At 37.4% G+C, this 26,780-nt stretch overlaps 1 long non-coding RNA gene across 1 annotated transcript; it reads left to right on the top strand.

Moving 5' to 3' along the window:
- LOC103584666 lies at positions 1-26,571 on the top strand. Its single transcript, XR_550009.1, has 3 exons — positions 1-248; positions 24,684-24,812; positions 26,465-26,571. It is a non-coding gene; the product is annotated as an uncharacterized LOC103584666 (long non-coding RNA).
- Positions 26,572-26,780: the final 209 nt, after the last annotated feature.

Below are 26,780 nucleotides of genomic sequence, written 5' to 3' on the forward strand. Positions count from 1 at the left end.
CATGTGAGATAAAAGCAGGGTTTCCCATACTTGCCAGATCTTAAGAACTGCCTGGAACTTTTGTTGAAATTAGAGGTTCCCAGACCCCTCCAAAGTTCTATTGTTCCAGAGTCTCCAGTATATTTAAGAAGTGCCACAGTGTTTTTTGAGCAGGTAGATTTGAGAAGCACTGGATAAACAACAGGAAAGCTCATGGACTGGGAACTGGGAGACTCAAGTTTGGCTTCACCTCTGCCATTTTCTAACAGGTTTGGAACAATTTATTCAACATCTCTAGGCCTTAGTTTTCTGTAAAATAGAAACTTTGACTAAAATAATCTCTGTCGACCTTTCCAATTTTGGCATTTTGTGATTCTACTGAGGGATTTTAAAGTATATACTTATTTTTAAATTGGCAAATAAAAAGTCTGTATATTTATGATATGCAACTGATGTTTTGATATGTGTATATACATTGTGAATGGCTAAATCAAGCTAATTAACATATGCATTTACCTCACGTATTTTTTTTGTGTGTGTGATAAGAACACTTAAAATCTACTCTCTAAGCAATTTTCAAGTATACAGTACATTGTTATTAACTGTAGTCATCACATTGTACAGTAGATCTCTTGAACTTATTCCTCCTAACAGAAATTTTATATCCTTTGACCAATATATTCCCAATACCCCCCTACTCCAGCCCCTGGTAACCACCATTCTACTGTCTGCTTCTGTGAATTTGACTTTTACTATTTGATAATAGCAGCTTAGATGAACTTGTAAAACAACTTTGATCAATAAACCCTCTGATTCTTATGATGAGGGATTTAAAAACATCTTTGTGTCTGAGATAAATTCTTCATGACTGTAAGAACTCTTCCAACTAATATTTTACACACACAGAGTACATGGATCTTCATGTGTTGAGGGGTGAGTCATTTTCCAAACAGATCAGGCAGGTACTTGTTTTAAATTGTGTATATTCTGCCCACCGTGCATTCATAGCTTCCTCCTCATCTTTTAAAAAGTGCTAATGTCATTATGGAAAGAGAATTGTGTTTAAATGCCATATGTTCAGATTTCTAAGAAAGAGTTATTTTTTTAAATTATGAGGGTGTATCCTTTAATCCAAAACATCAAGCTACTCATTGACTCTTGTGTATTAGGAATATAAGGACCCGATTTAAAAAGCTACCTACATTTAGGTTGAAATTATTTATCCATCAATAATCTAATTTTCCTCTATATTAGAGAAAAAACCAATATTAAAATTTCAGTAGTATGTATTGTTTTAGGATTGGGACTAGCAAATGAAAAAAAATTAAATAATTAAAGAGAAATATTTGAGTTTCTAAATATTTTGGAAGAAAATTTGGAAACAAAAAATAATGCAATGCTTTCCTCTGGCTGTCATTTTAATATCTTAAAACAATCAATTTTGAAGTCTAAAATAAAATGGCTTGAACCTAACTAGGTACCTACTAACTTAATTGTTTAACTTGGTTTCATCTCAAATTGGTTTATATCCTGGAATGAATTAATTCTGCAGGAATTGAAGTTCACAATCAGCAGGATTGGTGCTGCTGGTCATATTGATTCCGTGTGTTTGTTATATTTGTGGTCTGCATTTCTCAAAGTACGGACTTTAGCAGTACATTGGATAAATGTAGCAGAACTGGAGCTTTGGTCTTTGAAGGAGGAACTCTTGAGGAAAAGTCCTGGAGGTCCCAACCTTCATTCCCTTTCCTCTGGATAAATGACATCTGTGAAAGCCTTTGCCATCACTCAAAGAAGAATGTCGTTACTGGTATCAATATCTAGGCAGGAGCACAATTCCGATTTCTGATGTCAGACTATTTTGCTGGATGACTTTGGCAGCGGATGTTGTAGCATTTGCCATAAACCAGACATTTTAATTTGTGTAACAGCTTAATGAGATGATACTGTTGTTTATTCTGTATGACACCTGATACAGCTAAGGCACAAATGATTTGTTTGCTTACATTCACAGCTAGTAGGTGATGGAACGGGGCTTTGAACCCAGGCAGGGTTGTTTCCAGAGTTAGCCTGTCCCTAACATTGTGTGGTACTGTCTCTGTATTACCTGATCTAACTTCAAATTTTGACATTCCTGTACTCAGATGAGAAAAACTGATGCCAAAAAGATATGGTGAAGCCGGTCATATCTGAGGTTAAAAAAAAAAAAAAAAAAAACCCAAACAAAAATCACGATGTCTTTTGAGCTTTTCCTTCTTTGTTTTGAAACCACTCAAACTACTAGCAGATGGCCAAGTAATCTGATACAGGCATCTAAAGTACTTAGCACAGTGCCTGGCACATTAGCTAATATCTGTTTAGCTAACAACACATCTGCTTGTGTTGTTTTGATGACAATGAAGGGCTGAGTTAACGTCTGTGTGTACGTTTATGTCCCTATCACCACAGAGAGCCCAGTCCATGGAAGGCAGTGCCTCTGAGAGGCCTGGTACCACATCCAGAGGAGAGCTGGTGTCAGAGATAAACATGAAAAACACTTCTGATTGGAACACCAGAGAGTTCTGCAGAAGGATCTGAAAGTATATGTAGTTCCCAACAGGAACGTGTGAAGGGCTGTTGCTTTCTCTGCCTCACAGGGGCTTGGCTTGGGGGTTGGGGACTTGGGTCACCAGCCCTTCTCCTGGCATCTTTATATAGATGTTCTCTTTCTTTCTCAGAGCCTTTTCACCTGCATTTCCTCAAATTGTGGGAAGTGGAGAGCCAGCTCAGCCCCCATTTAGCTTCCTAGCAATGGCAGAGCTGTCCTTTTTTGCTTCGCTCATCTGGGGGGCTCCCTGAGCCTCCACCCAAACCTGATTTCATGGTCCCACTCAGAACTTGAAGGGCTTCACTCAGACCTCAGCTTTGCTTGGGCATCTTGGAACTCATAGCAACTGTTAGCACCACTTCATTCATCTCCGGGTTTCCCACACTTTCTGAATCATCTGATTCACTGGGGGTTTGGTTAAAAACAGATTCCCAGACCCCGCCCCTGGGGATTCTGAATCATCATGTCTGGGGTGAGGCCAGGAACATGCTTTGCTAATAAGTACCCCCAGGTGATTCTGATGAACCAAGTTCTGGAAACACCAGTTGTTGTGTGTTAGGAATCTTGTCCATTCAGGGTGGCAGGACATTCATCCATTCATGCTGTATATTTTGAGTTATTCTGCTAGTGCTCAGTTGTGAGGATTACAAAATGAGTAAGACAGGGCCCTTCCTCCAAGTACTGCACTTGATACTTGATGGTTTTGTGGGATGATTAAATATACAATTAAATAATAACGAGTTGAATGAACCATTATTTATAACATTTCTAGGAAAAAATCTGTTCTGAATTCCAAATTGCCAATTTAAATTGGATTTTTAGAAGGTATTTAACTTAGAAGACATGCTTGTAAGTTTGTGGGATGGTGGCCCTCCCACACATAGAAAATAATGACTTTAAATGTTTATAGCATATTTTGTGTAAAAATTATATTCTAAAAAATATATATAAACCCTCTGGAATAAGATTTATTTATTTATTTTCCTGTGGGATGGTGGAGATTTTCTTCTGTTAATACTGCTTTATTTTCACTAACTTCTGATTTGTCTCAGAAGAAATTTCCACGCATGTAGGAAAGCAATATTTTGCTTTGGAAGGATAGACAAATGTTTCAGAATATTCCTGCAGGGAAATCCTTTATTATACTTTTCTCTACGTTTTCCCCCCTTCTGATTAAAAGCTGGTAAAGGCATTATCAGTAACATTCAGAGGACTGTGTAGTAAGTGGCTGATTGAAACTGCAATAACACATGGTAAATATAATGAGGCCTTTCCGTATGACAATATTAGACATCTGATAAAATGTTCTGAGGACTCAGAGGCCACAATGTGTGGCAAAGGAAACTGAATTATGCAGGGCTAGGCTACGCTCTGCATAATCAAGTCACGCCTGATTATGTGGGTATCTGAGGACTGCTGTTGAGATGCCCTGCAGTTTCCCAGCTGATGGTCTGGCTGCCAGGACCACCATCCAGGCAAGGGCACTAGCCTGCATTTCTCAGGGTATTCCAGTTGTACTAATTAGCTCACTGGTGGTGTCTGAGAGCTCCATGCAGCTTAACTACATAGCCTGTGTTCTTGACTTCTCCATTACATGAGGGCTAAGGTTGGTGGGGAACTGTGATGCAACCCAAATAATCTTAGCATAAATTTTCATTTAATTTATTGAGTAGGCAATACTTTTACACTGTTCAAAAATATATCTGTATGCAAAAGCTATGTAGTGAAAAGTCTCAGTCAGGCTTCTGTCCTCCCCTCCTCCTACCAGACAACCACTTTTATTAGTATTCTTCTAATGTTTCTTTATGTATAGAAATATTATGTTATTTTCCATACATATGATTTCTGGATTATCCTGTTGCTCTTCTTCATTTGTATCCATGTATATAATTTAAAGTATTATTTTCATTATTGGTCTGTATGTTTTCTGTTTGGTTGCCTTTTTATTTGTGAAATCCCAGTTGCTTTTTGTTGTTGTTAGAGAAGGCAATTGATTTGGGAAAAATAAGGTTAATTAACATTGGAATACATTGTTAAACTCTTTTTCTTAAACTTTTTTATTACTAATGATTTGATTTTTAGGTATTTTAAATATGAGCTTCCCACGAGATGATTAAGCTTTTCCTGTTTTAAGAAAGGAAAAGGGAGGAAGGACTTCTGTTAAATGTCTATAACACAGTAAGTTGAGTTTATTTAAAAGATTTAAAAGTAGGCATCTTCTGCCTTTTATCTGGATAACTGCATTCCAAATATGAATTACTTCCTGACCTGGGAGGTGGGTATTAGTATCTAGCACTGTGTTTGAATTTTAGTCTGGAATGTTTTACTCTGAGATGGTGACTTTGCTGCTAAATAAACACATTTGATTATGAAGTCTGCTGGGTTGGTTATAACTACTGGACTACAGTGTACTAGGTTGTGCTATGACAGTGTAGAGTGACACTGACAGACATTTGAAGGAAGCAACTGTGGGCATTGGAGTTATTTTTCCCTGGTTGTTAATGATCATAAGGTTTGTGCTGAATGAGTACATGACTAATTAAAGCATTATTTATGAGAGTAGACTCAAAAAATAATCATTACATTGCGTGTAAGTTTTGTGTAAATAAAAGTACACTATAAAAAGTTTTCAGTCTTACAAGATATGTCATAAAATATTTCTGATTACAAGATTAATGTCCATTCATCCTAAATTCCAAAACTGTAAAGAAAATATAAAGAAGCAGCAAATCACAACCTGGAGAGAATCACTCCATTTTCCCTTTTTTTTTTTTTTTGCTAATATATCTATATGTGTGGATCTACCTATATTTAGTTATAGCAATTGAGAGCATTTTTAACTGAACTGGGGTATTATTCTGTTTATAGTTTTGTGTCCTGAATTTTAGAAATTTAGCTTACATCGTGAAAATTTCTCCCATGTCATCAACATCCACAGGCTGTTTTAAAATAGGAGAGACATTGGGTTCCTCTCTCTGACTATCCCTTTATTTTGTTTGGCTCCCAAGGGAGGTCTTTTTGATGTTCTCAGGGGCCTGTGTGTTCACACAAGAGTTACCAAGTGGACAGAAGTTTGTTATTCATCTGGCTTCCTAGAAGTTTCTTCTCCGAGTGTTATTTGTGAACCTTTAAATTGTACTTATGATGTGTTGGAGTTCAATCAATTAGTACAGTACATTGCTAAGTCTTGGAAGTTATCACCATCTTTTGGAAAAATTGGCCCTATATTATGTCTAAGATTGTTTACCGACTAGGGCAGTGTCTACAGCTAACAGATCATTGAGTCAAAAGATAGTTGTCTCCTTACTTCCTTCTTGGTTCCTTAGATGAGCAGTGTGTCTATGGCACTAATAATGTTGCTTTTTTCCCTCTTAAGTTATGTTTCTTTTTTTTTTCTTAAAAAGTAAATAGGGACCGGCCCGGTGGCGCACTGGATAGTGCGCCGCTTGGGAAGCGCGGCGGCGCTCCCGCCCGAGGGTTCGGATCCCACATACAGACCGGTTCCCGCTCACTGGCTGAGCGAGGCGCGGGAGCAACACCGAGGGTTGCGATCCCGTTGCCGGTCCCGGGTCCGGTACGGGGGCAACACTGTGGGTTGCGATCTGTTGCCGGACACGGAAAAAAGACAAAAGACAAAAAAAAAAAAAAAAAAAAGTAAATAAACATTTTCCTTCTCCCTTCACCAGAACAGCAATCAGACATCTGTCTCAAGTTTTCTCACCTTAGTGGGTGCCTACTTTTGGCAACACATGGGGGTCTGTTTAGATTTAGCTCAACAAGATTTTAAAACAAAGGTCTGTCAACTATCTCTTGCTGCAACTTTTGTTCTTGTTTTGTGGAAAGATGAGGATTAAGCTTAGACGTACTCCTCTTAGTAAATGTTGGATGGTTTAATTGAAAAATATGTAGGCTGTAGTAAAATAGGGGGACTCGACCAGTTTACTCACGACAGAGGTGGCAGAGGATGGAGGTGTGAAACAGAGGGAGAAAGGTCTTGGTGTGCCATTAGTACATAGTCTAGACATGTTGTTTGCAAATCGCAATAATATTAATATTATTAATGATCAATAATATTATATAATGATCAATAGTATTAGTAGTATTAATGATTTTTTTTTTTTCCTTTTTGTCTCTTTTTTTGTGACCGGCAATGGATCGCAACCCTCAGTGTCACGCCCGTACCGGACCGGGACCGGCAACGGGATCGCAACCCTCGGTGTTGCCCCTGCACCTCGCTCAGCCAGTGAGCGGCCGGTCTGTATGTGGGATCCGAACCCTTGGCGGGAGCGCCGCTGCACTTCCCAAGCGGCACACTGTAGGAGTGCGCCACCGGGCCGGCCCCAGTATTAATAATTTATATTAACATTTATAAGATAAAATCTATAGCTAACATTTATGATAGTTACTATGTACCTGTTTCATTTAATCCTCATAAAACCTGCATAAGAGGGGTGTTTTACCACCCCTCTCCCCTCTATGCTACTGATGAAGAAATAGTGGAATAGAGAGGTAAATTAATTTGCCCAAGGCCACACACAGGTGAACTGGCAAATTCTTACTACTTCTGTAATATGTGTAAATACTTCATTTGGATAATTGTATGTTTTAATTTTTGTAAACTTTTAAGTTCATTTAAATATTTTAAAATTTCTGAGTTTGGCTAGGGGTTAATAGTTATTTTCTATTTTATTCTGGTTATTTTAAATTACTGTGCCACTAGCCCAATGGCATGATCCATGCAGGTGAATCAGTGGCCCCTATGACAATGCTATTGTGAATCTATAGAGAATTTATAAAGTTTGGTTTTTTGAGCTGCCTTGTGAAAGGTACTCTGGTCTCTGAATACAAAGTCTTTTTGTTTGTGCTTCCCACTGTGCAAGTCTCTTTTCCTTTGCCAGACATTCATGATCAGTGTCAGAAGGTAGGTGATGTAGGAACAAATTCAATTTCTGGCTTGCTTTTATTCAGTGATACATTATGAGAAAAAATTCTCCTCCTCTCTTTCCCCTCTCTCCCCAAACTTGCTATATTTAAATACCATGACACTGTAAGGTGCTATCTCAAGCCTACACTTCAGGGAAATTGCTTAGTTTTATTAGTGAATGGAAGATGAGAAACAGATGAGACTAGCTAGTTGTTTCTCCTCTCTCTAGTGCTCTGCTCCATCTTTATTGATGGCAAATACCTTTAACTGTGTGGTGCTTGGTGGCAGCACCAGCCAAAAGAATTGTGATCCATAACCATTAACTTAAGCTGGTGGTTCTCGAAGTGTGGTCCAAGGACCAGCATCCTTAGCATCTCCTAGGAACTCACTAGAAGTGCAAAATCTTGATCCCCACCCCAGACCTACTAGATCAGAATCGCTGGGGGTGGGCTCAGGAGGCTTTGTGTTAACAGCCCTCTAGGTGATTCCACACACGAGTTTGGGAACCACTGTCTGCAATATCCACTGGTCCCTGGGGCCAAAGGAGTGTATCCATAGAGCCTGTCCTGTGCTTGGGCTAATGACTAGAGCTGCTGAAACTAAATTCCTAGAGAGGACTCTTGAAAATGCTTGTGCCTCTGGTTTAGGACAGGATGGGCGTATGAACTAATGCTTCATTGCCATACAACAATGAGAGTCTTGCTTTAAGAACCTGTTAGTGCTTATAGCAGGCTTTCACCATTTGGAGATTAGGAACCTGGCCACTAGGCTTGTTCATGTCCTCATCCTCAGGGCTAAGGGTAGCTTATCTGATTTCTCTTTTCCCAGGAACTTTAAGCATCCAGACATCAGGGAGGTGACTCAACACAATCACAGGGTAGGAACATACTTTCTAAACAAAATCTGAGGAGAGCGCATTATTCTATCTAAACGCTGATTACCTAAAACCCCCATTTTGATGTTTTAGAGAGAGTGCCTCCTAAAAAATGTAACTGGGAAAACATGAGGCAGACATGGAAAATTTTACTTGCAGATGGGACATAAACATTTGAATAAATATGAGAAAAATTTACAAGCATGAATTTACTGAGTAGTTGGTGTTCTTTTGCTCGTAGTGGGATCTGGTTTTGCCTTACATGGTATAATTCAGCATTTAATTTTATCACCTTCTTATCTATGTAATCTATCAATAAATCAGCCGTTAGTACAGTATATTCTACAATTTGGAGAGGACAAAGATAATTGAAACAGTTTGATAAAAGGCAATAGAGAATAGTGATTAAGAGGGAAGATTTACCAGCTGCGTGACCCTGAGTTAATACTCAACCTTTCTGTGCTTAAGTTTTCTCCTCTGTAAAATGGACATTATACTAATACACCAAATGGTTGTTGTGCAGATAAAGAGGTGCACAGTAGTATCTGGCCTATGATAAACAATAACTATTAGAAGATACTTTGGACTGGGCCTTAGTATTTTTTTAGACTGTTTTTAGGTTTTCTGACTATATTTTTAAATCTAAGTGTAAATAAAGTTAAGATGTTGGATAAAGGATTGTACTTAATTTATTGGAGTTTAATAGTCTAAAGTTTCCTAACGAGTATGCTTATGTTCTGGTCAATTGAGTTTTCTAGATAGCTAATGTTTAGGATTGGTAATTGGGCTATTTCAGGGTTTTTGGATCATTGTTTTGGATACAATGATAGTTCAATTCTGAAGGTATAGAATATTGGATTAAATTTATTAAGCATGTTCTTTAAAAATGGTGTTTTGATTACGTCTCTGATAAGTGTGGACTTTGATGTCATTTTCAAACTGAGCTCAGGTAAAATCAAGTTAGTTAGGAGTTTTAGTTTGTTGGGTTTCAATGAGTTAGTTTTATTACATGCAGGTAATCTCTAGTTAAGAAACCTATTATTTACGATAAGTAATCTGTAAGTTAGTTTGAACTTGTAATAAATTTCCTTGTAAACCATTGTCTCCAAAGCATGAGCAGGCACAGGGCAGCCCCCAAAAGCCTGTTCAACCTGAAATATAGATACCTAGACCTACAGTGCTGCCAGGCCTAATCATCATGTAAGAATTTTCTATGGGAAAAGCAACTATAAGTGACAATCAGGATACTAAGGTGACATTTTTCTGCTCCTCCCAGCCCCTTCCCTAAGCTGTGTGACCCTGGCCTCATCTATAACAAGAATGATTTGGATCAGCCCTCCAGATACCTCTTTGGGAGGTGGGTTAAGGGGGGAGCTTTATGATATCATGATGGTGAAATGTGTAGGTATGAAGTTTTGGAGGTGGGAGATAGGATAGTTTCTAGGATGCATGGGTGTTAAGGGACTGAGAACTTTTGGACCTATGCTCAGCAGAGTCTTGGCTGTGGTGAGAGCTCCAGGCCAGGTGAGGGCAGGTGAGCCCTAGCAACCTGCAGGTTCACTGTGGGGCAGTTGGCAACTATAGCAGAACATTTATATCTGAGTGTTTGTAAGTAGGGGGCTGCTTGTAATGCCTCTGTTAATTTTTTTCTTAGGGGACTTTAGATGGATGAGGACCAGCAGTTTTCTCAGCTTTAAATGCCACTTAAATTTTGTTTGTTTTACTTAGTTTGCTTGTTTTACTTACCTCTAATGCTGGAAATAAGTATTTTCTTGTATATGTAGTTTTGTCCTTACTTTGAAGATCCTGCTTCATAGTCTGTAGCTTAATATCTGTAAACCCTTTTATCTACTGATGAAATACAAGAAAATATTCATTCAGTTTTATATGAGCATGCATTTACATTTGTGTTCAAAGATTGTGGGGTGTGTGTGTTTTAACAAACAATATGCAAAGCATTAAGGATCCTTTCTACTTCCACTGCTTATTCTTCGTAAAAGGATCTGAATTGTTTATAGAATCCAGCAAGCTTTTGGTAAAGTACATGTTTTTAAATCATGTCGAACATGTCAAGAAAAAACAGACTTGAGCTTGTTAAAAATTATTCCTGTCAAGTCCCATGTAGCTTCACATGTCGAACATGACTTGAAAATGCTTTCCCCAAGTGGCCGTGTCTTAACGATTTATGTTCTTGAGGGAGTTCCTTGGAAGGGATTAAATTCTGGGAGGTCACATTTTTCTTTCAAGTTTGATTTCCAAAGTGAAAATGAACTTCTGTTTTTTAAGTTGAACTTGAATAAGGTTCAATGAAGGGCTTTTAGAACTGTGCAATGATCGTGTTCTATGGAACTGGGATTCCCCCTCTGTGCAGCCAGAAATGAAACTTGACAGTTTTTTTGTGGCTATAAAAATGAAGAGAGAATGGGAAGAACAGGTAAAAATGCTGAGTCTGGGAAACTGTTCTAGTCACTTAAATCTTAGTACATAAATGTTTATTTATATTAATGAGGTTGGACAAAATAAAAAGAATATTTATTTTTCTCATTAAATATCCTGCGCCCTGCCAAGGATTTCAATTTACAAATTTCTCAGATATTCTCATTGAAAACATATGAATAGCTAAATCAATATTTAGCCTAATTAGGAAATAATACAATTTTTACAGTGAAATTCCAATCAAGTTATTGGATTTCGAGTTACTGGAATTCCAATTGGTTATTTATTTTGTCTTGATATTTGAGCTTAAGGAGAAGAGAGGTAATAGGAATAATCTAGGAACATTTTTACATACTAAGTTCTTGAAAAGGAATATATCTCATATTTTTCAGAGTCATAATGCAGTACTTTAAATTGAGCCATGGTGAATATCTATTTCAGAAAGTATTGGAAAGTATTCGGAATTTCCTATTACTTTCCTTTTGTTCAGATACTTTTCTTGTACCCCATTTCATGTTAGTACTAGACCGTATCACCCCTCAGGTGGCTTGCAGATCTAGAGCAAGCTGAAATATTCTTTTAATATACTGTGTTTTAAAATTTTTCTTGGGGTACAGATAATAATTAAATAATTCCATTTTTAAGTCTTATTGTTGAGTGGTCAGAGGAATAATTATGAAGGGGAAAGAAAATCCTAAGGAGGAAGTAGTGATAAAATTCTTTTTAGACTAATAGTTATTGCACCATCTTGAATGGGAATTTTTTCTCCTTATTCTCTCCTTATTCAAAGATGTAACTGCTGTGGGATTGAGGATTTTTTTTTTTCTTTCCCCAATGGCTGTAGAAGATTTATGATGATCCATTTTATGCTGTGTACAATTTCTTTCCGTGAATGAGCTGACTTCATGGCCATGGCCATGAGCAAGGCGATTGACCTGTGTGGAAAAACCTAAGGTCATGGGGAGTCATTTAAATTTTGCAGCTGATTGTTAAGAAATTTACCTCTCTGTCTCTAAATATCATGCTTGTTTTGCTATTTCATGGTTTTTTTAGTTTTAAATATTGTCTATTTATTGACTTCTCAAGATGAGGATTTAGCTTTTTTATTCCCTCAACCCAACCCCTTCGCACATATATATCTCCCGTCCCCATATCTTTCTGTTTAGTTCAACCTTCAGTATTTACAGTAATCTAATCTAGATAGATTTTTCTCTATGGCTGGTGGGTGTCTGTCATTCTTTGATCTCCTTTACTCTCATCCTAGAGATTTCCTCTCTGTTTTAATGCCTGTCTCCTTTAACACCTTCTTGGTTTACTCTTTCATTTTGGTGACGCCCTGCCTCTGGTTGCTTCCAAAGGTAGATTAGTAGAGGCATGTTTTTTGCATATCTGTACTTTTATTTGATTGATAGTTTTGCTGGGTAAGGAGTTCTAGGTTTAAAATCCTTTACCCTTTCTATTTTGAAAACATTGTTCTTTTAGCTTCTTTAGTCTTTTGGCTTCCAATGTTGCTGTTGAGAAGCTGGAGACATTCTGATTCCTGATCCTTTTCATGTAACTTTTCTTTCCTCTGTAAAAGCTTTTGTGGTCAGTTCTTAAATCCTAGTGTTTTGAAATTTCACAATGATGTCCCTTGATGTGCGTGTGTTTTAATTAACATTTGTTGAGTACTTGATGTGTTCTTTGAATCCAGAACTCTTTTTCTTTAGTTCTGAAAAAAGTTTTTGAATTAGTTCTTAATTTCTTCTTAATTTTCTCTCTAATTTTCTACTTAATCTTCTTTCTTTATATGTTAGGTCATCTGGACTGGTCCTTACACTTTCTTATCTTTCCCTATGCTTTTCTGTCTCATTGTCTTTTGCTTTGCTTTCTGGGACATTTCTTCTTGTCTTCCAGTCCTCTACAGAGCTTCTTATTTCTGCAATCAGGTTTTTAATTTTCAAGAGCTTTTGAATTTTGTTTTGTTCTGGTTATTCCTTTACATAATATCTTGCTCTTAGTTCATCGATGTTCTTTCTCTTATCTTTTTGAGACTATTAATGAGTTTTTAAAATTTTCCTCACCTTCAATAGTGTTTCTCCCAAGGTGTTGTATTTCTGTTTTTAGTTTGAGTGATTTTCCTGAGGTATCTAGTAGTCTTTGGTTGTATACACCTTTAAAAGTGGGGGAACTAAAAGGCTGTCTGGAAGATCTGAGCATTTTGACAGGGCTTGTCCACTGGGCGGGTAGATTTTGTGAGTTACCTCCCGTCGGTAACTTTAGATCATCTTAGGCTGCTCAGCTTTCCCAGGAAGATCCTCCTCTTAGTAGGTGGGTAAGGCCTGGCTGTCAGCTTTACAGCGGGATGGGGATAAGGCTGGGGCCTCAGCATTCAGACAGCATCTGTTCATTTCATCCCTCTGGTTCTTAACTGTAGGTTCTCAACCACGCCTTGTATTCTTGGGGCTAGAAACCCTCTGTTTTAACCTCTTCTGAGAATTAACATCCAGTCTTCTGCCAGGGTGGGAGGGGTAAGTCACTGGTAGTTTGGAGTGGGTTTGGGGAGTGTAGGGTTCAAACTGCTCAAGCCATTTTTGACCAATCTTTACTTTAACTATTCCACCCTTCCCCAAGAAAGCCAATTTACCTCTGCTTCCAGAAGAAGTACTTCCAGTACTCGTTACCTCCAATACCTAAGACTTGAGAACTCTGCAGCATAAATTGCTTAGGTTCTTAGCTTTTCCCCCAAGCTGGTTTAGGATGGGCTTTATTGAATCTCCAGGCAGTTGCTGCTCAACCTTTTGTTTGCCAGCTTCCAAAAATGTTATCAACTCTTTTCCCATTCTCTCCATCTTTTTAAAACCAGTCCTTTTGCTGCAGTTTTAGTGGGGCTTTGAGCTGGATCTAGAACTGATATTTGTGTTAAATTCACTCCCTTTGCTATAACTCTTGGACACTTTATGTGTATGTTTTCCTGTCTGCTGAAACAGTACCCTTTCCCCACCCCCGTGTGTTTCCCCCACCTTCCCTATTCTGTTAAGGATAACCATTTTTCTAGCTACCAGAGCAGAACTTAGGGGCCATCTTTGACTTTTTCATTTTCCTTGTTTTTCCCATTACATATTCAACCAGTAAACAATTTTTCTTTCTTTCTTAAAGTTTTATTTTATTTTTAATTGACAAATTATATTTGTACATATTTATGGGGTACAGTGTAATTTTTGATAGATGTATACATTTTGGAATGATTAAATCAGGCTAATTAGCCAAACAGTTTCTTTCTTAACAAGTCTCTATCTTATGAGTCACAGGGACCCCATATTCCTGGAGGTGCCATGTAAGTAACAGAGTAGATAAGGGCTGGATAACAGCTCTGTCCTACTAAGACTTGGTCCATTCTTAAACTAAATACTTCATTTGGTCCCAGGAGGAGAGAAAGGAGTTGGGTCTTCAGGTTCTCTAATTTATTCTTTCAAGGGCTGTGTGATGTCTCCTGGGTGAAGTGAGCATTACAGGGAGGACTGATGAAAGGGAGAAAATACCCTGAATGATCATGGGCAGATTTGCCAAGTCGCCACCAAGAGTAAGAATACCAGATATGGGTCCCAATATCATATGACATTTTTGGGTCACATTGTTTCAGTGGTCTTTGAAGAATCTTTCCCTCTTCAACCTTTCCTTGTTTCATCAAATTCGTCTTGTTCCTTGTTTCCAGATGGGTGTTCTTAAAACAACCTTCTTTATGTCACTTCCTTAGTTGAAAACTTGTTACCTGTGAAATGAAGTCTGAAGTCATGACATACAGGGCACTTTCTAATCTGATATATGACTGGCCATAGTCAACAGATGGCTCTTGTCTTGGCTCAGTCCCTTTGCTGACTGTATGACCTGGGCCAATCCCTTCACCAGTCCTGGTTCTCTCTTCTGCTGTGTGGGAGGATGGTAATGTCCAGCTTCCCGTATTGCATGATGATCTAAGTTATTTTCTATTCATATTAATAGATAACTAACTTTATCACCTATTTTTCTCTAGCATTAACCTCCCTTTTATTTCCTAGCCAGCCTGCTTTGTCACTGTTCCCCGCATGTAACTTGCTCATTTTTGCCTCTACATCTTTTGTTTATGGCATATTTAGAATTTATAAACAACTAGATGAGTGATCAGATGCTTTTAAGACTGATGTAGACTCTGGCAGGTTAGGGCCCTGTTCTGAATTCTTCGGGTCTATACCAAGCAACTTCTATGGTTAAATGTTTTGAGTAACACTCCTAGATATGCTGTCCTAGAATGATGGCCTTTTCTTTCTATTTATCTAAAATGGTGCCCATATTTCTGGGCCCAGTACAAAACCCATTTCTTTCCACGTGTCTTTCTGGTAACTGTAGCCCACGGTGCCTGACTGCTCATTTTCTACTTAAATAGTAAAAATCAGAAAATGGTCTGTTTTTCATGTTTTATATATATATATCTATATCTCTATCTATATATCTATATATCTCTATAGATATATAGATAGAGATATAGATATATATATATCTGAAGTCCAGCTAAAATACTTGCTCCTCAATTTTCCTCATTTGAAACATAGGTGAGTGAGATGACGTGATCTCTAGAATCCAAAGTAAAAAACTTGTTTTTCTATTTAATTCCTAAGTAGCTGTAAAAACTGTGATAATTGTGAATAACGAATAGAATGGATGAACACAGTAAGAATTGAATATCTGGTAATTCATTGTATAGTATGACCTTGGGCACTGAATGCAGCTGACATTTTTCTATTTTAGTAAAAGGGAGTTATATTTTCCTTGGAGTTCTGCTCGAAGTTGAGACTGTCCATGATGGTTTAACATTTGGCATATATGTCCATTTAGATGAGTTCTTTCTCAGTGGTCCTAAATTTACTACACAGTCTATAACAAAGATATTAGGATTTTTTCTGATTTCAAAGGAAGAGTTAAATATTAACTGTTTGAATTATAGAACGATATAAGTAATGAACTTTCTTTATAGTCTTAATCCCCACGTGTAACCACTACAGGTTGAGTATCCCTTATCTGACATGCTTTGAATCAAAAGTATTTTGGATTTTTTTTGGATTTTGGAATATTTCCAGATACTTAGCTGATTGGGCATCTCTAATCTGAAAATCTGAAATCCAGAATGTTCTAATGAGCATTTCCTTTGAGCGTCATGTCGGTGCTCAAAAAGTTTTGGATTTTGGATTTTTGAGTTAGGGATGTTCAGCCTGTATTAGCAGTTGGTATATAACAGAAACATTTGCAAATCAAGGGTGTTTTCTAATTATTAATAGCTTATTTAAAATTCCCCTTTCCAAATTAGTGTTGATGAGGATATGGAAAGCATACGAAAGGAGAGAAGATAATAAAATAAAGATACATTCCATGAGCAGGCATCTAAAGGGTCTGAAATTCTTTCTGTTAGCTGTTCTGCATTTTGACTTGGAATTTGGTGAGTGAATGAAATTCTAGAAGAGAGTGAAAACATTGTGGTTGAACAAACATTGACATTTTATCCTCTTTTTCTTTCCCTCTTCTTTAGAATAATGTCTCGAGTATATGCATTTCTATTCAGTTCTTTCTAAGAGAAATTATGTTGTGTTGAGTGATGGTCATGCTATCCTATTCAATTTTTTATATACAGCAGAACAGAAGTTTCACTTACATGATTTTTGCATTGTCTCAAATTATGACATAACATGAAAATCCATTTGATGTAGACTGGAAAGAAATTTTTAGTGTTGAAATTTTCTGTTATTTCAGGCTATCTTTGAACAATGCCAAAAGTTGCTCCATCTTTTTACAAAAAAATTTTTTTTAACCTCTTGTCAAATAATTGTAGAAAGAAATAGTCTTTAATTTCAATAAGAAGTCTATTATATGGCAGAATATACCTTTTATTGTCCTAGAAAAAGACTTTCACTAAAGAATTTATGTTGTAAACTATTATTGGACTTTGAACTCCAAAACAGCCCAGGAATAGGCATTTTGAAATTCTACTTTGTTTTTTGTTGTTATGCTTGTGCTATTAATTAGTTTCAGAAATGGGACTCTGCTTGTCTGTTCCTGCATTTGGAGCTCTGACTGGGGTTGCAGTTCTAGTTCTTTGCCTTTGCTAAGGGATTGCTATATTAAAGGGATGTTGACAGCAGTAGTATTGAGGACTTCAAATTATCCCATGGAACATAGCTCCGGAACGCTAATGGTTGCAAGTGGAAAGATGCAATCTGACATTAAGAAAACTGATAAAAATATTATTCTATACATTTCAGTGAAGGCATTCTTTTCATAATAGTCATACTGAGAGAGTATGTGTTTAATCCAGTGTTGCTGGTGTTGCTAAAAACACTGTTGAATTTTTCAAACAATTGAATCTGGAATCTGTTAGTACGTTTATATTTTTGGTTTGTACTCATATTAGTAATACGATTAAATTCCCACTGGAAAGATTCCAGTGTTTCAGAGTTTTTTTTTTTTTTTTTTCCTTTTTGTCTTTTTCCGTGTCCAGCAACAGATCGCAACCCTCAGTGTCGCCCCCGTACCGGACCGGGACCAGCAACGGGATCGCAACCCTCGGTGTTGCTCCCGTGCCTCGCTCAGCCAGTGAGCGGGAACCGGTCTGTATGTGGGATCCGAACCCTCGGCGGGAGTGCCGCCGCGCTTCCTAAGCGGCACACTATAGCAGTGCGCCACCGGGCCGGCCCCTGTGTTTCAGAGTTTTATTCCCCACACTTTCAGTCCTACTTCTTTCTTCAGAGTTAATCACTGTCAACAGTTTGGTATCTGTATTCACATTCTGTGTATCATCCCTCTCCTGTATATCAACACACATACATACTCTCTTTAAAAACATGATTGAGATCATATTAAAAAACATGATTGAGATCATACTATATATAAATTGTGACTTGAGTTTCCCCTCTCCTAACAATATGTCTTGTAGTTTTCCATGTCGGTTCATATAAATTTACCACACTTTCTTAGTTCTCCATGTATGAATGTCACAATTTGTTTAGTCGTCCTCCTATTAATAGACGTTGGGTTGCTATTCAATTTTGACCATTTCAAATGATGTTTCAGTGATCATCTTCGTACACATCCCATTGTGTAGCACAGTCTTTACAATATCTAGCATTACTGTTAAACTGTCCTTTGAGGAGGGTGGATTTGATTATTGGGAGCAGCCTAAAGTTATATGGCAACAAATGTGGTGGTCAGGCTCTTCAGGAATTCTAATATTGGCACATAGAGTTTCCAGATTTATTGCTGGAGTAAATGTTTCGAGATCATTAATTTGAAGGATGATACTTATCTGAATGTATTAATCCCTGTGTGTGTTTATCTCATTTTATAGTCAGAGAACTATACCAGATGTGACTTGAATTGTGTTTAGTTGTAATAGGTTATTTTTCTGAACCTTTAATTGAACATATTTTGATTCTTCATTGACTTTTCCCCCAAGTTATAATTGATGTTGTTCTTGATTGTATTATCAATCCTCCAGTTTGTCAATCTGGCTAAACCTGCTTACTTTTTCAAGGAAGTGACATTTGAGTGAAGTTGTGAACTATTCTCTCCTGCCTCCATCCCTCATCACTCTCTTGTGTGTTCTTATGGCACCTCATGCCTATCTATCTAGAGCAGCTATAGGTTTTTTTGTGGTTTTTTTCTTTACTGTGTTTGTTCTTGCAGACTGAGTGCCTTGAGAGCTGTCATTGTCTTATGGATCATTTCATTCTTGGTCAGACACAGTGTATGTTAAATACATGACTGAATATAGTAGTGAGGACTACAGAGAGAGCCTGGGGCTTAAATTGGGGAGGGCCTTGATCACTAGGGAGAAAAGCTTGTGCTTAATTCAGTAGGGAAGAAGAGGTTTCTGATTAGAGGGGTGATAGAATTATAGTTCCAATTAAAAAGATTTAAGTGTTAATAATGTATAGGATATAATGGAAAATTGAGACAGGAGTTGAAAAACAAACGAGGATATGGTAAAAGTTCTGCCTTCTATTTGTGTAGTGATAATGGAAAAAGAAAGGAGGTAATATTCTGGAATAGAATTTACCACAATTGACAACTGATTGGATTTAGTATTCATTGATTCATTCATCTAACTTACTGAGCAGCACTATGAGGCAAGTGCTGTGTTAGGCATTGGTTACAAAGGATAAGCATAAGCCAAGGGTGCTGAACAGGTCTGGAGAGTAGGTGACCTCTGGAATGATGATGCAGACTACAGAAATTGTAAATTCAGGAAGGAGGAACTGGTTTTTTTTTTGGACAATTTTGTTAGTTTTTAGACTCATAGGCTGTCAGGGGATATTCAGCAGGATGTTGGCCATATGAGTTGGTTTGAAATAGATTTTGGGTTTAATCTGTGTGGAGGTGATAGTTGAAGACAGAAGTGAAAAATTGCAAAGCATTAGATTCTGAGTCACTGGAAAGTTATGTCGATCCATTGGCACAGAAGCCCAGGGTTTCCAGAAGCCCTCTTCCTCTAATGGTAAGGGCAGTAGACACGTGGACTGAGAAATGAACACTGAATTTCTCAGGGAAGATGGAAAATAGACAAAATGAATAATATGAAAGGCCCCATAACTCCTAATTTTGTTGCATCTGTCTCTCTACTTTTCTGACTTGGCTTCTGTGATGGTTAATTTTGTCTCTACTTTCTAGGCTATGGTGTCTAGATGTTTGGTCAAACACCTGTTTAGATGTTGCTGTGAAGTTTTTTTTCCTTTCTTTTCAGATGTGATTAACATTTAAATTAGTAAACTTTGAGAAAAGCTTCATAATATTGGTGCACATCATCTGATCGGTTGAATGTCTTAAGATAAAAAAGACTAAGTTTCCTTGAGGGAGAGGAACTTGTGCCTCCAGACTGCCTTCTGACTTGAGCTGCACCATCCGTCCTTTCCTGAGTCTCCAGCCTGCTGGCTTGCCTTGCAGATTTGAACTTACCAGTTCCCACTAACGCAAAATAAAATTAAGAGATAAATTAATCAATCTAGCTTTCTCTAGATAGGTTAATCAATCAGTCAGTAGATAAATCTATAGATAGATGTAGCTACTTGTATTTATGTTTATCTACCTACATTGGTGTCTATATCTATAGATTGATATATACATCCTGCTGGTTCTGTTTCTCTGGAAGACCCTGACTTTTACATATTTCAACATAACTAGAGTCAAAGTAGTGTTATCTATTTTCTGAGCTTGAACGTTTAGCTCCATCTCTGCTGCTTTGAGTACCGTGGCAGACAATTCTCCTCTTTCCAGGCAGTTATCTAAGTCTACTGTTGCTCGGTAAGTACCTGTGTGTGCCTCTCTTATGCCATTATATTATTGTAATTGTTGGCATGTGTGCCTGTTTTCTCAAACTAATCTGTGAGCTTCCTGCAAACTAGGACTTGCTCCTACTAGCTTGTGAAGCTCAGGTACCCAGCCTACTTGGCATGTAAGTAGCCTATGAGTTGAAAAGCACTATTTATCTGTAGAGTGAAAGAGTTTAGCTCTTGCCTGACTCTTACATATGATATTAGGAAGGAAATTAAAGGGAGAAGCACTAAAATGGAAAGTGTGACAGAAAAGCTCTAGGAGAGGTTGGCAAGCACATCATCAACATCTTTTAGATCATAACCTTGTACTGGATGGTAGGTGTGAAATGTATTGTGTGATTTGGAACACCAAGTGAGTGCTATCTAATCAGCATTTGTTTGTTTTTCAATTTATCGAGTATTTATTCAGACATGATTTTGTCCAGTTATGGCCAGATAAAGCCAGACTTTAAAATATTTCATAGAGACATTTTCAAGAAAACAGAGAAATGTCAAGAAGGAAAAAAATGCTTATAACCTCATTACCCACAGCTAACTATGAATATTTTTTGTGTAGATCTTCCTAGGAATTTTTAGTATTCACACACAAATACAATGATAGCAGAATTTTTAGTATTTACAGACATATACAATGATAGCATGTCACATCTGCTGTTTTGTTATTTGTTTTTAAAGTAAACACTAGAACATCTTTTACTCTTATTAACTATACATTATTTTTAATGCCTGCATACTATTCCACTGCAGGGAAATATATACATTTAACCAATCCCTTTATTATTGGACATTTAGCGTGCCTACCTCCCTCCTTTCTTCCTTCCTTCCTCCTTCCTTCTTTCCTTTTTTTTTTTGCTATTCTAAACATGAACTCAGTGAACATATTTGAACATGTATCTTTGTGTACTTGGCTATTATTTCCTGAAAATGAATTGTTAGAATTTCTGGGTCACAGGTAACCAACCTTTTTAGAGGAGGTTTTTGCTATATGTTACCTAAGTGCCCCCCAGAAATGTTTTACCAATATACATTAATTCTAGCAATGTATGAGAATTAAAATGCACTCTTAGAACAGGTATAGGTACATACGTGACTAATTTGTTGTTGTTGTTTTCCTCTAAGGCAGGTTGCTTTTTCTTACGCTGTGAATATTCGCATAAAATCTTGTTCAACCAGTTAAGCCTATTAGTGATTCTACCAGGATAAATTAATAGTCATCATATATCCATACTTGTTTAAGCAAAATACTCAAGCATCCAAAATATGAGTAGCCAGTCTTGCAGCATGTATGAATGACTCACTTGTTTGTTTGAAACGAGAAAATATGGGAGGAGACAAGTCAAATGACTGTGCATCTTCATCAAAGAAACCATGATATAGGATGTCAGAACAATGGAGTAGCCCCAGTGCCAACCTTTGGGGGCTATAGAGTAACACGTTAAATCATGTTGTGTTTATTTTCATAAGATTGCAAACTATGACAAATGATACAACTATTAGTTAAAAACAATGGTGTTCCAAGAACCAGGATGATCCTTTAGTTTGTACCTTAATGTGTCTTTGGGAAGAAATGTTAAAAGAATAATGTTGTGTCCTCAAATTGAATTTTTCTCATATGGATTACAGTTAAACTGGTAGTGTTATTTAATAATAATCCAGGAACCTTTTAGAACAGAAAGGAATCTGTGAAAGCTAAGGTACTCCTGTTTTTTTGTTGTTGTTTATAAAGATACATTTATTTAGCATAAAAGATTATCATTTATTCCAAGATCATTTTTTTTTAAATAAGCTTATTCTAGGAATCAATTTACTTCTATTGAAATTATTCAAGACTCTTTTTCCTACCAAGATTTAGTTTATTCTCCATTAGTTCAGAGACATTCCAGAAACTTCACATTTCTAGCCAGAAAATGAAGGCATACTTTGACAGAATCAGTCCTGGTGTTTCTTATCTGTGTTTACTGCTGTTAACAAATGTAATAGAAAGTAAACCCATAATATGAAAAGTAACACTTAAATTTTCTCATGTTCAACAATTTTTATTTTTATTAAACATCATTTAACAATTAGAATTTTGAAAATGTATGGATAATTTGAAGTAGTTCTCATGGTATTTATAAATTAAGGGGACTTGGGGGACTAAGTAAATTTTGCTGTCTGTTTCTTTTGGTCAGACTTCTATATTTTTCTCTCCTAGATTTCAAGGGAAGACTACTTTTATTTAAAAATGTTTCTGTGTAATCAGGTCTGAGAGTCTGATTTCTTAAATATTCAAGTGGAAGTAGTAAGACACATGTTAACATGAAATTTTCTCTGCTCAGACTCAAGTTATAGATTCCTGAAAACTTACATGTTCCAGCTTAGATAAATTAAGAGGTAGAGGAAGTATAAAAAAAGTGAATAAACAACTTAAAAACACAGTGCTGATACTAGGTATGCTGACACTAGGCATGCTACTGCAGAAAGGAATAGTATAGGTGTACTTGCTATTGCTAGTTGGAGTTAAAACTGCTGGGTTAAAACCACTGGGGCTTGTGGGTCTTCAGTTGTGCAGACCTTTTATAGAGACGCAGTGTTTTGAATCAGCAAAGAAGTAGCAGGGGTGTGAGTTGTTATGTGAAGAAAGGACAAGTAGTGTGTTTGTGAAGGGCGTGGTAGGGAAAATAACTCTCCCTCAATTAGCTTATATGTTAGTTGCCTCACTTAAGATTATGTTCAGTCAATATCATAAGTAAAAATGTCCTGAAGTATTTTGACTACTAGGTATTTTTATAATTCTCGTGCTCTTCAATCCCCAAGGAGTCCATTGTTATGGTTAGAGCATCATTCTCTTGACTCCAGAGCCATAACTTGGCTGGAGATGCCCAGTAGTGTCTTGTCTTTGGTTGTGGAGAAATATTCATTCTCCTTCACAGCTGCCACTCAGAAATGCCTTAAATTTATCTATACTTTCACTAGTAGCCAAGAGAAGTAAGACGGTGATTTTATAAAAGTTAAGAATTACAGTATCTCAAGCATATTATGCATATGCTACTTTCTTGTTTTCTTGCCCTTTGCTAGTATGTGTGAATGCTGAGTAGGGGTTCCAACCCTGTCTTGGTGCAACTACAGGTCAGTTTACCAGACTGTAGACATGACAGGTAAGGGAAAACAAGGATACCATGGTAAATTGAAAAGAAACAAAACATTTTCAAAGTCTTCCTCCTTCCCGTTAACTCGAAAAAATTCCTTTTGTCATTAGAAGGATTTGGACAGTCTCATTTATGAACCCAGCAATCCCACTACTGGGCATATGTTCAAAGGAAATAAAATCAGTGTATCAAAGATATATCTGCACTCCCATGTTTGTTCCAATGTTATTCACAATAGCCAAGATATGGAAACAACCTAAGTGTCTGTCAGTGGATAAATGGATAAAGAAAATATGTGTGTGTATACACACACACACAAAACGGACTATTATTCAGCCTTAAAAAAAAGGAAATCCTGCTATTTGCAGCAACATGGATGAATCTGGAGGACATTATGCTAAGTGAAAAAAGCTGGACACAGAAGAGAACTAAGGCTACCCGGAGGAGGGAAAGGGAGAGGATGGGGTTAGCGAGAAATTGGTAAAGGGCCACAAAAAATGAATAATTGTGTAATGATAAATATAGTAATTATCCTGATTTGATCATCACATATTTCACATAGGTATTGATATTCAAAGCTGTATCCCACAGATATGTACAATTATGTTTCAATAAAAAAATAATGCATGATCTCATGTGGAATTTTAAAAAGTCAAACTTATAGAAACAGAGAGTAGAGTGGTGGTTACTGGGAGCTGGGAGAAATGAGATGTTGGGCAAAGGGTACACTGTTTCAATTATGCAGGATGAATAAGTTCTGGGGATCTAACATACAGTATGGTGACTATAGATTATAATAATGTGTGAAATTTGCTACGAGAGTAGATCTTAAGTATTTTTACCATACACATAGGGTAACTATGTGAGGTATTGGATATGTTAATTAGCTTGATTGTGATACACAATTTATATGTGTATAAAATCACATTGTACACCTTAAATATATGCAATTTTTTTTAAGGTGACCAGTAAGGGGATCTTAACCCTTGACTTGGTGTTGTCAACACCACACTCTCCCAAGTGAGCTAACCGGCCATCCCTATATAGGGATCCAAACCTGTGGCCTTGATGTTACCAGCACCACACTCTCCCAAGTGAGCCACGGGCCGGCCCGATATATACAATTTTTGTTTGTCTATTACTCATATACCTCAGTAAAGCTGAGGAGGGGATTGGAAGGCCTCATACAATCTCATTTGTGGACCACAACAGAACTCAGTGATAGCTAGAGGCTCACTTGTAGGAAAAAGATTTTTGCTTAGATAATTTTATGATTTTCTCATCAAATATTCTTTTTTAAACAAGAAACATATGTTCAGGACTTTTTCTTTTAATATTTTCAAATATTGTATCTTAAAACTTTTTTTACAGTTCTCTTATTGAAATTATTTATAGACTCATTTTCCTTACCTATATTTAGTTCATTTTCCAGATCGTTCAGGGACAGTCTGGAAGCACCCAACTTGTAGACAGAAATTGAAGACATGCTTTCATAGAGGCAGCGCAGAGCAACCCAAGTGTTTCTTATCTGTTAACAAGTATCATAAAGGTAAATCCATAATACTAGAAATGAAATCTAAACTTTCTGGTTTGATCATTTTTATTATTATTATTATTATTTTTTTCCTTTTTGTCTTTTTTCGTGACTGGTAATGGGATCGCAACCCTCGGTGTCGTGCCCGTACTGCGACTGGCAACGGGATCACAACCCGTGGTGTCGCGCCTGCACTGCGCTCAACCAGTGAGCAGACCGGTCTCTATATGGGATCCAAACCCTCGGCGGGAGTGCCGCCGCGCTCCCAAGCGCCGCACTCTACCGAGTGCACCACCGGGCCAGCCCATTTTTATTATTTTTAAAAATAAGCTTTGGTTTTAGTGCTTACAGTCTGCTGGGAACTGTGTATCTTCTAAAATGCTTGAGCACTGGCCCTCGTTGGGTGGCATGATTTCTTCTGGTGTCCTTACAAAGAGGAATCTTTGGCCCTGAGCTTCTGTCATCCAAGGCCTCTGATAATGTATTTATAAAACTTTTCTGAAAATGTATGTGTTTCTTTTAGAGTTATAGAAAAGGCAATTAAAATGTGAATAAGAAACCCAGTAATCCCAATTCTATAAAATCTGGTTTTCCAACACAACAAAACCTGTTTCGATTTTTCAATTACCTTGGTGTAGGCACCTTCTCGTCAAAGATGTTTTGGCTGTAAATCATGCAGCCCTCTCAGAGCGAGGCATTTGTGAGTGTAATTGCCCAATTATGCGTGAGGTATGGTCAGCACAGAAATCCAGTTCAAAGAGCAGAAGGTCATCACCTGTGGGTTGGGGGGAGGGAGGGAGAGAGAGAGAGAGAGTGTGTGTGTGTGTGTGTGTGTGTGTGTGTGTGTTTTACGAGGTGGAGCACAGTGAAGACAGATTAAAGCAACAATACGTCAGGTTTAATCATCTGTAAATGAGCATTGAGTATTGCAGCTAATAAATGTGGAAATGGGTAATTAAAACATGATGTGTAAGGAAACATAAGTTTTCTTCGTGGTTGTCCTCTTAGGATAATTTGTGGTGTTGAGAACCTGCCTCAGGCTAATTAGGATGTGCTACTGAAAAAAAAAAAAAAAAAAAAAAAGGATGTGCTACTGATGTGATCTAAAAAGTGTTCATCTCCAGAAGTTGCCAAAAGAAGGGAAGCCTAGGTATATACAAGCCTGGAGATGGCATGCTGGTTTTATTTAGGGGTGAATGGTTAAAGCTGATTGCCGGTATGCCTGTGTTTATCATCACGTTGCATATTAGCAGCTGGTGTCTTTCCCTTTTCACTAATATCTGGTTTATTACATAGATCTACTCTCCCATTTCCCCATGTTATACTAGATCTTTATAGTCTCAGCAACAGGATCAATGCTGAGTATCCTTCCCCCTACCAATAGATAATGTGTCATTAGGAATGCTTTCAGCTGCAACATAAAACCCCTGCATTGGGGTAATTTTTTTTTATGTAGCAGAAGGTCCAGCAGGCAGTCAGTCCATGGTAAGTGCAGCAGGTCAACAATGTCATTAAGGTCCAGGCTCCACCTATTGGGGGCTGGGGTTCCTTTGTCATGTGAGTTCCTCTTCAGAGTCACAAGTTGGCTGCTGCATCGCCAGGAGTTATTTAAGGTAAAAAGAAGACGAGAGGGCTTTCTCCTAATGAGGTTTTTTCTTTTTTTTTAGGAGAAGACTATTTCTGGTGACTTCTGCCTATGTCACATTGGCTAGAACTGTGTATAACCACCACTAGCTGCAAGGGGGTCTTGTGTATCTGGGTATTTGGCTGCCCTGGAAATCAACTATTGGATATAATCCCTTTGAAATAATTGCTCACATAAGATGGTAGTACTTCATGTGGCTTTGCTTACGTTTTTCAGTAAATGAAAAAAACTTAGCATTCATTTTATTAGAAAGAAAAGGCTAATTGTAATTTTGTTTTCAGCTGTTGCTATTGAATGTGATCCATTTTTCTCTGACTCATCTCAATGTCATAAACTAG

The sequence above is a fragment of the Galeopterus variegatus genome, unplaced genomic scaffold (genome assembly GCF_000696425.1).
Source record: "Galeopterus variegatus unplaced genomic scaffold, G_variegatus-3.0.2 Scaffold200, whole genome shotgun sequence".
NCBI lineage: Eukaryota > Metazoa > Chordata > Mammalia > Dermoptera > Cynocephalidae > Galeopterus > Galeopterus variegatus.